The sequence below is a fragment of the Spinacia oleracea genome, chromosome 6, assembly GCF_020520425.1.
Source record: "Spinacia oleracea cultivar Varoflay chromosome 6, BTI_SOV_V1, whole genome shotgun sequence".
NCBI lineage: Eukaryota > Viridiplantae > Streptophyta > Magnoliopsida > Caryophyllales > Amaranthaceae > Spinacia > Spinacia oleracea.
The window spans coordinates 28,911,757-28,924,692 of NC_079492.1; positions in this window are offsets into that span (position 1 = coordinate 28,911,757).

The window sequence follows — 12,936 nt, forward strand, 5'->3', positions numbered from 1 at the left end:
TCACTTAAAGACTTTCTTTCACCACTAGACATAGTCGTTCGCTTAAAGACCTTCTTTCACCACTAGACACAGTCATGATCGCCAACAAGGAGTAAGGGAAGTAAGCTTGCAATAAAGAGGATTGTTCTACGGCATCGCCCCATCGTTCCTTCGAATTCAGGGCACCCGTTCATGGTAATTCAAATGCTTGCTAATCCCCTTTGAAAATAAAAAAATAAAAAATGGTACATTGTCAATAGGACTTGGCACTTAACCAAGGCTCACCCTACTCAGGAATATGACATGGGCATCTAAAATCGAAATCTGAAAGCATCATTAATGGGAAGACAAAACAGCAACTGGGGGCTAAAAAGTGAAATGAGAGAGCTAGGGAAAGAACTAAGTATACCTTGACCTTTTGTGCAGACATACACCAAGTAAATCTAAGTCAATTTGAAAACGGTTTATAATCCCGCAATTCTGGAAAAGATGGCCCTAAAATCCTAAAGCACATGCCAAACGGGCACAAGTATATCTTGACGCCTGCACCCTGGCTTCCAGCAAATCCTTAGACAGCATTCCAAAAATCGTAACAGTATTTTGATTCACTCATTTAATCCTGTACGAACCCTTCTATAAGTCAATCTACTTAGGACACCTCGGATTGTACACAATAGGACTCGGATTTTAAATAATTTTCAAATGATTTTTAAAGACTTATTCGGACAAATAAAGTGCCGTTGGTTTAAGCTTAGTGTGCGGCCATCTCAACGTTGCAAGTGAGTCAAAAAGATTTTTAAATATGATTATGGGTAAAGAAAGGCACCTAGCTTTTAGTCAAGGCACACTTCAGCATGTGACTACCTTGACCATGGCAATGTCACACAATACGACATTTACAAGAGAAGTAGCAAATCACTACTCGAACATACCCCGCACTAAACGAGTCTGGTTCAAACGATTCATGATCCGTGTCACCATGAATGCATAAAAACGTATGCAAAGCATTATAGCACCAAGCCAATCCCGTAGCTACAATTGGGGGCTTGAGAAAAACACTCTAAAAATGCTCGAAATGACGATTTTATCGCAAATTCTCGACGCTAATGCTATGCATATGTCATAGGGGCTCAATCCTAAGCTTTAATCGTGCAAAACGAACCTTAGAATGGATACAACCCCTCCCAAATTCTAAAGCACTACTTAGAATATATAAAGTCACCCCACTAACAAGGGTAACTGAAAATCGCGAGTCACCAAAACTCCGATCAAACTACTGCACATAACGCTCGCCCTACAAGCGCCCGTTACACAGTCTACCTCGTTTCAAAGCAAAAGCGAAAGAAAAATCAAGGATAAGAACTGTCAAAATATACCCAGAAATTATTTTCAACGCCCAGAGCTGGGCGCCAATATCTTTAACGCCCCAGCCTGGGCGCTGATTCTTTCTTCTAGCCAAGTTTTGCCCAGATAAAAAGAAAGAAAGAAACATCTATGAATCCTCGCATCGAACGAAGTAATAAGCTGTGCAAACCCATGCGGAAGGTGCTACACTTGTTCGAATACCTGAACGAGGCATGATGAAGTACTCCAATGCAAAAATAATAATGATATCCTAACGTTTGGAGGAATGTTCTAAGACACGCCGTTAGGCCACACAAGCCTACGTTGCACCATAAGTTCAACCATCCCACGGTACAAGTCTAAAAAAGAGAGTAAGGCATATTGCACTAATGCAGGCACGACCAAGAGTATGTGTAAAAGAGGCAAAGACTACTTATCGCCCAAATTAAAAATGCAAGCCACACGACTTCTACATTAAGGATTAAAGGTAGCAAAATATTACCTACCACGGAAGGGATAGCTTGCACCTACACGAGCGGAACCCCAAGGCATCTTTCTCCAAAGAACCTACCAAAAATCGTACGCCAAAAGGAAGCATCCCAACATGCATACTTGGGGGCTCCAAGGTACGAAACAACCATAGCAAAATAAAAAAAATCTCGAAGCAAATTTTCGAACAATCGAAAGGGTACGATGTCTGAGGCCACTTCATGAATGGGCCTGAATCCTATCAAGCTTCTAAAGAAAACTATTCAAAATCAGTCATTGCTCAAAAAACATTCAAGCGAACTGATTAATGGACCGCACACAACGGCCATTCTATGAACACTCGTTCGCACATATATATCACATTCACGAACGCATTCAAAAGAAAAAAATATATACATACAAGAGCGATCAAAGTCTTACGCCTCAAGGTATGTTCCTCGGGCCATATAGACTCGCCTAACTATCGCAATAACTGTACGCCTTAAAAGCTACAGTTCCTTAAAATAATCGCCCCAAAGCGACAACCGCGCGAGTTCCCAAATCGAAAAGAAAACGAATTCAGGGACGTCCACCCTCAGCGGACAGGGCTCGACCACCCTCAGCGGGCGAGGTCTACGTCACAAACCGCGTAGGTCCTTATTTTCAAAAAAGCAAAATAAATTTTAAAATAGATTCGTCCACTTCTATCGGACGGGGTGTCCACCCTTAGCGGACAAGGTTCGCCATCTTTAGCCGGCGGGGTCTACGTCAAAAACCGCGTAGGTCCTTATTTTCAAATTTCAAAAACAGATTCGTCCACTTCTATCGGACGGGGTGTCCACCCTTAGCGGACAGGCTCGCCATCTTTAGCCGGCGGGGTATGCGCCATTAAAACCGCGCAGGTCCTTAGTCGTTGCAGCGATAACTTTTACTGGATTTTCCTTCGTTTTACGTCCTATAAAAACAAGGGTGCTGGATTTTCCTTCGTTTTACGTCCTATAAAAACAAGGGGGTTTTCTCGTTTAGCTAGCCCTGAAAATGAGAATCTTTAAAAAAAAAAAAAACATTTTTACCTCGTGATTGGGCTTGGCCAGGCCCAATTACACTTTACAGCTTTGATTTCAAAAACATCTGTAGCTACTCTCAATGACAAAGTGAGGGAGTTTCTACGCACCTTTAGATCCTTCCAATGACAAAGTGAGGAAGTTTCTATACTATCCGTTGACAAATCCCAATGACACGTGAGGGATATGTCGACACTTCAAGTGATGACCCTTAAGTCAAATGTTATCACTCGGGGGCTCGTGAGACCCTCGCAAAAAAAAGTCACCATGGCTTGTGTGACGCACTCCGTCTAATACTTTGACCATCGTCCTACTCCAAGACTCAGTCAAAGTGGGGGCTAACTGTAGACACCTACTTTTGTCCCCATTCCCGCAAGGGAAAGGTTCGATGATGAAAACGTAAATCTCCACTTGACAACGCATCTCCTATGAAATAAACGAATCTCAATTCCCCTTTTCATTTCACCCGAAACCTGCTATTTATGGAAACCTGCTAAAAATAGTAACTGCCGTAAAAGGTAGCTTCTAAAAGTGGCAAATCATAAAAGATAGAAACCTGTCAGAATTAGGTGTTGCATTCCAACATAAATCCTAAATGAGATAGAAAACTGCGAGAATCCTATTCCTAATATGATTCGGAAATAAGAGTTACGTATTAATTGAAATCCTAACGAGCCTAGAGTTCGTAACGGGCCCAGACGCATTCCGTCACAAAATTGATACGCGCTAAAAGACTCGAATTAATCTCAAACTCTACGGATTTCAGGAATCCGAATCTGACTAAAGAAAACAGCCCAGACCCTATTTTCAACGCCTGGCTCTAGGCGCTGAAAATACCTGGGTACGTGTTTTTTCATAATTCTTTGTGGATTAGAACTCTGCAATTCTATCTTTCCACGAACTCTCCCCTATAAATAGACCCCTAAATTCGACGTGAAAAGAACACAACAACACATAATTATATTCTGAGTATTGACTCTAAACCCCTTAGCCTAAGCCTCTCGCTGCGAAATTGTTCACGCGTTCTGTCGCAATCGATCCATAAATCGAACAGAACGTATCCTGTCCCATAATTGAGATTCGTTAAATAAAAAGGAGAAATAGCAAAGTCAAAGTGGTTAGTTTTCTGAGAACCGTGACGCACCTCTCAAGGGTGCGTCGTAATGTGTCCCTTTTCGATGATTTAACTGCTTTCCTCGCCCTTTTTATGAACTGTGTAAACTAACCTAATCTGCTTGTTCTATCACGCCTAACAAATATAATATTTTTGGGAAATCGGATTATCATGCTAGGTCCCTTAATGCTATTTAAATCAGATGATCCCGATCGAATTAGTATTATATGTTGCATATTGCTAAAATCAACTTAGATTAGTTTAATAGTTAACGCATGTCCCTTCAATTATTTATGCTGAGCTAGTAAGGATATCCTGCCTCTGGAGTTATCGATGAGCGAAGTACTCCTCTCGGTAGTTACAGTCCCCCGAACCCTCAATCTCTACCTTGCGGGTGTATGTTGAGAGATCCCCACACCAGGGGTCACAAGGGAACCTACGGCCGTCGTGGTCAAACATAATTGCACTCCCTTTATGTCACGATAACCGGGTTTTGTCAGTTTTTCTCATTGTCGTTAAAAACTGAATGGAGACTCCTATATTACTAGTCAATTGGGTGTAAACTCACAGGAAATCCAATTACACTTGATTGAATAAAAAGAATCGTCACACCCACGAGGGACGAGGTCACGCATTAGCCTCGTGCTTTTTCGACCGCCTCACAGGCGCCAAAATTATTAACACCAAGCCAGGGGCGCCGGAAATCTAGTCCAAGACCCGGACCCTTCAAAACACGGAGCAGGAAAGGACTTAAAATCGTACGAGGCCCTTTTGTAATCAAGATCAAGCCTAAAACACCGTTAGAGCCCGAATAGTGAAAACAAATGTTAAAGCTTGTCGAAACTTAGACTCATCTCAAATATATGAACATTTTGATAAGGCGATATAGAAAAAAAATAAACAAAGTCATTCTTCGAAACACAAAAAAAATCAAGTCGTTGGTTTCTTAAATTAAAAAGCGTTTATTTGTCAAAAGATCAAGCCGGGCCAAAGCGAGCTCGATGTATTAATTGTTGAAAACTGAAGCACTTAATTTGTCGCCCGGAAAATGAAGTCGCACTCCACGACTTCATCAAAGTAGCATACCACTACAAAGATCGCTCTCACTTACGAGCACGATCCCAAACACGATCAAGGACATTGCAAAATGCGTATCCCCAAGGAACCTCTTTGACAAGAAATGACCGTCAAGAACGAATGCTTGGGGGCTTGAAAGAAAATATGTATTTCAAAAGAGAGTATGCAAAGATAAAACAATATTCCCAGACTATGCTGTACGAAGTCCCGTGTTGGGATAATCTCAAAAGATAAAACCGGATTACGACCTCAAGACAAAGGTCGCCGTCAATACTTATACCTCTAATCAAGGACCAAGAGGTAGAAAAATTGGGCCGTAAGGACTAGCTCAAAACCATGAAAGATGATGACCACGAGACAATGGTCCGTATAAGCACGTTGTCAACCCACATTCAGGTTGCAACTAAATCCGAGCATCCCTCGAAAGAATTCGCTATTACAAGAATGAATAAAAAGAAATTCTCAAAAGAAATCCCAAGAACAAAGCAAATAGGGACTTGTCCACCTCAATCGGGCAAGATCGAGCCACGAACCGCGCGGGCCCCAAATCGAAAAGACGAATTCAGGTTCGCTCACCTCCAGCGGGCGGGGCCTCCACCCTTAGCGGACAGGGCTCGCCGATATGAGCCCAGCCAGGATAAACCTATTCATTGAGCCTAGTAGTAAAGCGCTAGCACTCCCATAGAGTAAGGCTCTCTTCTGGATCCCCACCTTCAGCGGGCGGGGTTTGCGTCACTAACCACGCAGGTCCTCAGTTTTCGAAAATGAAATCTTTAAAAACACAAAACAGGCTCGCCATCTTCAGCCGGCGGGGTCTACGTCACAAACCGCGTACGTCCTTATTTTCAAAACATCAAAACAGATTCGTCCACTTCTATCGGACGGGGCGTCCACCCTTAGCGGACAGGTTCGCCCACCTTCAGCGGGCGGGGTCTGCGTCACTAACCGCGCAGGTCCTCAGTTTTCGAAAATGAAATCTTCAAAAACACAAAACAGGCTCGCCATCTTCAGCCGGCGGGGTCTACGTCACAAACCGCGTAGGTCCTTATTTTCAAAATATCAAAATAGATTCGTCCACTTCTATCGGACGAGGCGTCCACCCTCAGCGGACAGGCTCGCCCACCTCCAACGGGCGGGGTCTGCGTCACTAACCGCGCAGGATTGGTTTTCCGTTTTCCCAAAAAAAGCGATGTGCTGGATTTTCCTTCGTTTTACGTCCTATAAAAACAAGGGGGTTTTCTCGTTTAGCTAACCTTAAAAATGAGAATCTTTTAAAACGTTTTACCTCGTGATTGGGCTTGGCCAGGCCTAGTTACACATTATAGCTTTGATTTCGAAAACATCTTTAGATACTTCCAATGACAAAGTGAGGGAGTTTCTATACTATCGGTTAACAGATTCTAATGACACGTGAGGAATGTGTTAACACTTCAAGTGATGACCCTTAAGTCAAATGTTATCACTCGGGGGCTCGTGAGACCCTCGCAAAACAGGTCACATACACCATGGCTTGTATGATGCACTCCGTCTAGTACTTTGACCATCGTCTCATCTCGAGACTCAGTCAAAGTGGGGGCTAACTGTAGACACCTACTTTTGTCCCCATTCCCGAAAGGGAAGGTTTGATGATGAGAACATAAATCTCCACTTGGCAACGCATCTCCTATAAAATAACGAATCTCAATCACCCTTTCATTTCAGCCAAAACTGCTATTTATAGAAACCTTCTAAGAATAGTAACCGCCGTAAAAGGTAGTTGTTAAAAGTGGCAAAGTCATAAAAGATAGAAACCTGTCAGAATTAGGTGTTCCACTCCAACATACTACCTCCGTTTAAGAAAGTTCTTTACGCTTTGGAAAATGTGTCCAATGTATAAAACTTTGACCGTAAATTCTCACTATTACATACATCAAAACTTTACATGTAAGATCTTGTTAAATTGGTCTAGGGATGTATTTTTGGAATATCAAATTTTTATAATTTTTTCACATACGAAATTGGATATATTAGTAGTTAAATATTGTATTGGAGTCCGTGTAAATAGTAATTGTAAAGATCTTTTTGAAACGGAGGTAGTAAATCCTAAAGGAGATGGAATTTGCATTCCTGGTATAATTCAAAAATAAGTGTCACGTATGAACTAAATTCCTAACGAACCTAGAGTTCGTAACGGGCCCAGACGCATTCCGTCATAAGTTAATACGCACTAAAAGACTCGGATAAATCTCCCACAAAGGTCCGTGTTCTAAGAGTCCAAATCTGACAAAGAACTCGGCTTAGATCCCATTTTCAACGCCTGGATCTCGGCGCCGAAATCTTTGGCGCCCAGCCCTGGGCGCTAAAAATGCCTGGGGCCGTGTCGTCTCCGAATTCTTTTTGGATTCATATTCTAAAAATATATCTTTCCACAAACTCTTTCCCTATGAATACAGCCTCAAAACCGACATGAAGGGGACACACAATTCCATAACCTGAGTATTGACTCTAGCCTTAAGCCCAGCCTCACGCTGCGAAATTGATCCGGCGTTCTGTCGCAATCGACCCAAAAGTCGAACAGAACGCATCCTGCCCCTTGTAGTCGATGAATTAAGCCTAAATACTGGAACATTGCTTGGAAACCCGAGATTCGTTAAATAAAAGGAGAAATAGCAAAGCCAAGTGGTTAGTTTTCTGTGAACCGTAACACACCTCTCAAGGGTGCGTTGTAATGTGTCCCTCATATGATTTAATCGCTTTCATCGCCCTTTTATAAAATTGTCAAACTATTAACTTGATTGATCTATCACGCCTAATAAGATAATACCTTGGAAAATTGAATTATCATGCTAAGTACCTTATATCAATCAAAATAAGATAATCACGATCGATTTAGTGTTATGTGTTGCATATTGCTAAAATCAATTCAGAATAGTTTAATAGTTTAACGCATGTCCCTTCAATTATTTATGCTGAGCTAGTAAGGATAACCTGCCTCTGGAGTTATCGATGAGCACTCCTCTCGGTAGTTACAGTCCCCCGAACTCTCAATCTCTGCCCTGCGGGTGTACGTTGAGCGATCCCCACACCAGGGATCACAAGGGAACCTATGGCCGTCGTGGTCGAACATCATTGCACTCCCTTTATGTCACGATAACCGGGTTTTGTCAGTTTTTCTCATTGTCGTTAAAAACTGAATGGAGACTCCTATATTACTAGTCCATTGGGTGTAAACTCACAGGAAATCCAATTACACTTGATCTGACAACGTCACGCCCACGAGGGACGAGGTCACGCATTTAGCCTCGTGCTTTTTCGACCCCCTCACAAAGTGAAATTAGGGTTTATACTTAACATATATGGCCGAAAATTTTACCATAACTTTAAGATATACCCTACAGAATTAGGTCAAAATTTCAATCAATTCCGAGTATTTTAGGTCAACCAATTAATTAAAAAACTTTCTGAATTTGTTAATTTTAATTCGTAAATTAACAAAAACGCCTAAAAACTCATACTTCGAGGCCTGTTTTTGCAATTGCGTTCTCATGAGTTGATCTTAGAAAATTGTTTTCAATCAGATTAGGATCAGAAAAATCGAAATTTGAACAATTTTCGAATTCAGAAGTGGTACCTGCGATCTATCCAATAATCCAGAAACATTCGAAATTTTTTTGAAAAATATAACAAAATTCGACAACATACAAAAACAAAAATCATGCTAAAAATGCTTTGAATACATAAGACTCATGATACCACTGTAGGGGAATACAGTTAAACATATAATATGTGCGGAACATCCCCAAAGCCAGGAAACATGTATAAAGCACAGATTAAGTATACTTACATTGGAAGCGTGTTTTCCCGAGTTTAGTATTAACGAACACGAACAAAGAACTCCAATTGTCGTTCCTCTATTTGGTTCACCGACACGTCCAGATCCGTCTTGATAATCGTAGCTTAGACAATATTCAAGAGTTTGTGCTTTTGGGAAGAACAATTCTAATGGAGGCACAGAGAGTTTAGGGTTTCTCTTGCCTTAGGTTAGAATCTGATTTTTGCATTAGGTTAAGGAAAAAACATGTAGATTAGGTTATTATAATAACCTATCTAGTAAGCCAAGCCAACCGGCCAAGCACAAGGCTCAACCGGCCAGCAAGGCCCATAAGCACGCTGACACGCATAAGCGTACAACACTGTAGCTCATGGGCTTGGGACGTCGTTGCTGCTGCTGCTGTGGCTTCCTTGCGTGCGGGCACAACCGAGGCAGCAAGGCCATGGGCCCTTGCTCCTTGTGCTTTGCTCCTGGGCTTGCTATCGTGTTTGCTTCATTCAATTATCATCCGATAATTTATTTATGGTTTCGTACTTTATGATCCATTTTCGTACGATACGCTTATTCGTTTCGCCTAGCTTACGAATATACGCAATCACGATATACGATTTCACGATCCAATGTTAAATCGTATAATTATGTTTTCCGAACTAGTTTCCCGAAAAGCTATTAAATGAATTTCCGATTCATTTAATCCGATGATCTGTTACATGCCAATGGTGTGACCTTATAGGTTTAGTCAAGAGTAAATTGTGAGCCTAATATAGATTAGAACTCACTGATCGGAAGCATTTCTCTAGCTAGCTGTTCCGATCACTTGATCTCACTGAATTAATTGTTCGTAGTTCATCTGAACCTTGGTATTGGACTAATGCACCTTGGGTGAAGGACACATTTCCTTCAGAAACCACCGCGGGCGTGGCCGTGACCATGGTCGTGACAGGGGTTATTTCGCCCCTAGAAATAATAACCACAAAGGGCATTATCAAGGAAATTAAAAAGCAGACCCCTTCAAAAGAAAAACACATATGTTTTAGATGTGGCATGACTAGCCATTTGGGGAAAACTTGTCGTATTGCCAAATATTTGGTAGATTTGTACCAAGCCTCCATAAAAGGCAAAGGAAAAGTTGCAGAGGCAAACTATGTAAATGAGGAAAATACCTCAGGGCCAAGCTTTGATGTGTCTGATTTCTTCGTGGATAACCTTGACAATGACAATGATTTGATATTTGGGGATAATAGTAACATATAGAACCCCATCTAAAATTATGTCATGTATTGTTCTTATGTTTTTTTTTTATGTGCTTTTCGATTACCTTGTTATGAGTTTTTCATCAATAAACTTTTCATTATCATTTCTCTAAACTAATTGCATATTTATTTATGAAGATATGAATCTACCAGAAGTTGGTTCCCAACATCAATGCCTTCTGGATAGTGCAACAACGCGTACTATCTTAAAAGATAGAAAATGTTTTTCAAAACTGACAAAGTTCCAAGCAAATGTCAATACCATTTCCGGGACAACAAAGTAATATAAGGATCTAGAAGAGCTTGCATTGTGCTCACAAATGGAACAAAATTGATTATTAATGACGCTTTATATTCGAGTAAATCTAGAAAAAATCTCTTAAGTTTTAAAGATGTGCGTCAAAATTGGCTATCATTTAGAAACAACGACAGTGGATCAAAAAGAATATTTATGCCCCACGGCAGAAAAATGTGGCAAGAAACATATTTATGAGAAATTTCCAGCATATTCTTCAGGGCTATATCGTATATATTTACGGCCAATTGAAATAAATATGATATCTAACAACAAGTTAGATGAAAAGAATTTTCTCACATTATGGTATGGCCGTTTGGGTCATCCTGGAACAGGAATGATGCACAAGATTATAGCAAATTCGATCGGGCATTCAATAAGGAATGTTAAAATACCCCGATCAAATGAATTGACATGCTCTGATGCTCGCTTGGCAAATTGATTATAAGGCCATCCAAAAACAAAATTTCCACTGAATCTCCATCATTTTTAGAAAGAATTTAGGGAGATATTTGCGGGCCTATTAATCCTACAAGTGGACCATTTCGATATTTTATGGTATTGATCGATGCTTAAACACGATGGTCACTTGTGAGTCTCTTGTCAAGTAGAAATGTTGCATTTTCAATTCTACTTGCTCAGATTATCAAATTAAGAACTCAATTCCTAGACCATACAATAAAGAAAATTAAACTTCACAATGCTGGGGAATTTACATCCCAAAATTTTAATGATTATTGCATATCGATTGGAATTGTTGTTGAACATCTAGTGGATCATGCGCGTACACAAAATGGTCTCGCCGAGTCACTGATCAAGAGACTACAATTGATTGCAAGACCATTGTGAATGCGATCAAAATTACCTTCATCTGCTTGGGGCCATGCTATTTTACACGCGGCAGCGTTAATAAGATTGAGACAGAGAACTTATCATGAGTTCTCACCACTACAGTTGGTATGGTCGAGAACCAAATGTCTCACATCTAAAAAATATTAGGTTGTGCCGTGTATGTTCACATTGGTCCATCCCAACGCACAAAAATGAGTCCACAAAGAAGGCTGGGAATTGATGTTGGGTATGAGTCCCCGTCCATAATTAGATACCTTGAGCCAATAACTGGAGATTTATTTAAAGCAAGGTTTGCGAACTGTCATTTTAATGAGTCAGTATTCTCATCCTTAGGGGGAGAGAAAGTGGACCTGCCGAAAAAGGAGATTGAAATCATATAGAATGCAACACAACTTTCAATATTTGATCCACAAACAAATTCATTGGAACAAGAAGTCAAGAAAATTGTTCATTTACAAAGTATTGCAAATCAATTGCCTGATGCACCTGCACACATTGAAATTTCCACTGATAATAAGGCCATTGAAAATGAGTCTATGACATGACGAAAACGTGGAAGGCCATTTGGTTCAAAAGATTCTAAGCCAAGAAAAGTAAAGAGGTCTGATGGAATAACAAATGAAATCAATATCGATCCTCCAAAAGAAGGTCATGAAAGACCAGATGAAGAGGAAAATATATATAAAGAAGATCCTCCTAAAGAGGAGGAAGAAAATCATAAAGAAGTCGATAACGATGATTTCTGGTAGTTGATGCAACTACACTAAGATTTCTGGTAAGCTTGACAGTTTTGAAATAACTGCAAATACGATTAATGGACGTTGTGACCGCATATTTATATGGGTCACTTGACGCTGAAATTTATATGAAAGTCCCTGAAGGACTGAAATTACCAGAAAACCACAAACCTAAAGAAATTCTTTCCATAAAGCTGAAAATGTCACTTTATGGGCTAAAACAATCTGGAAGGATGTGGTATAATCGTCTTAGTAAATACCTTGTGAAAGAAGGATTCAAAAACAACCAAATAAGTCCCTGTGTTTTCATTAAGCGATCCCAGTCAGAATTCGCTATCATTGCAGTATATGTGGATGATTTAAATATCATTGGAACTCCAAGAGAACTTGAACAAACTGCAAAATACTTGATGAAAGAATTTGAGATGAAAGATCTTGGAAAAACCAAATTTTGTCTTGGACTACAAATTGAGCACTTGAAAGAGGGAAATTTTGTCCATCAATCAAATTACACAGAAAGGGTCCTGAAACGCTTTTACATGGACAAATCACATCCAATGAATTCCCCTATGATCGTTCGATCTTTGAATATGAAAGATGATCCATTAAGACCTCGAGATGAAAATGAGTAAATTCTTGGTCCTGAAGTACCATATCTAAGTGCAATTGGCGCTTTAATGTATTTAGCAAACAATACTAGACCCGATATTGCTTTTTCTGTGAACTTGTTATCCAGGTATACTAATTCTCCAACAAAGAGACATTGGAATGGAATAAGGCATTTATTCCGTTATCTAAGAGGAAAATCGGATCTTGGTCTACTCTATCCAACCAGAAAAGATGCTACTCTCATCGGATATGCAGATGCTGGATACTTATCTGATCCACAGAAGGCCCAGTCACAAACTGGATATTTGTTCACCTATGGAGGTACTGCAATAT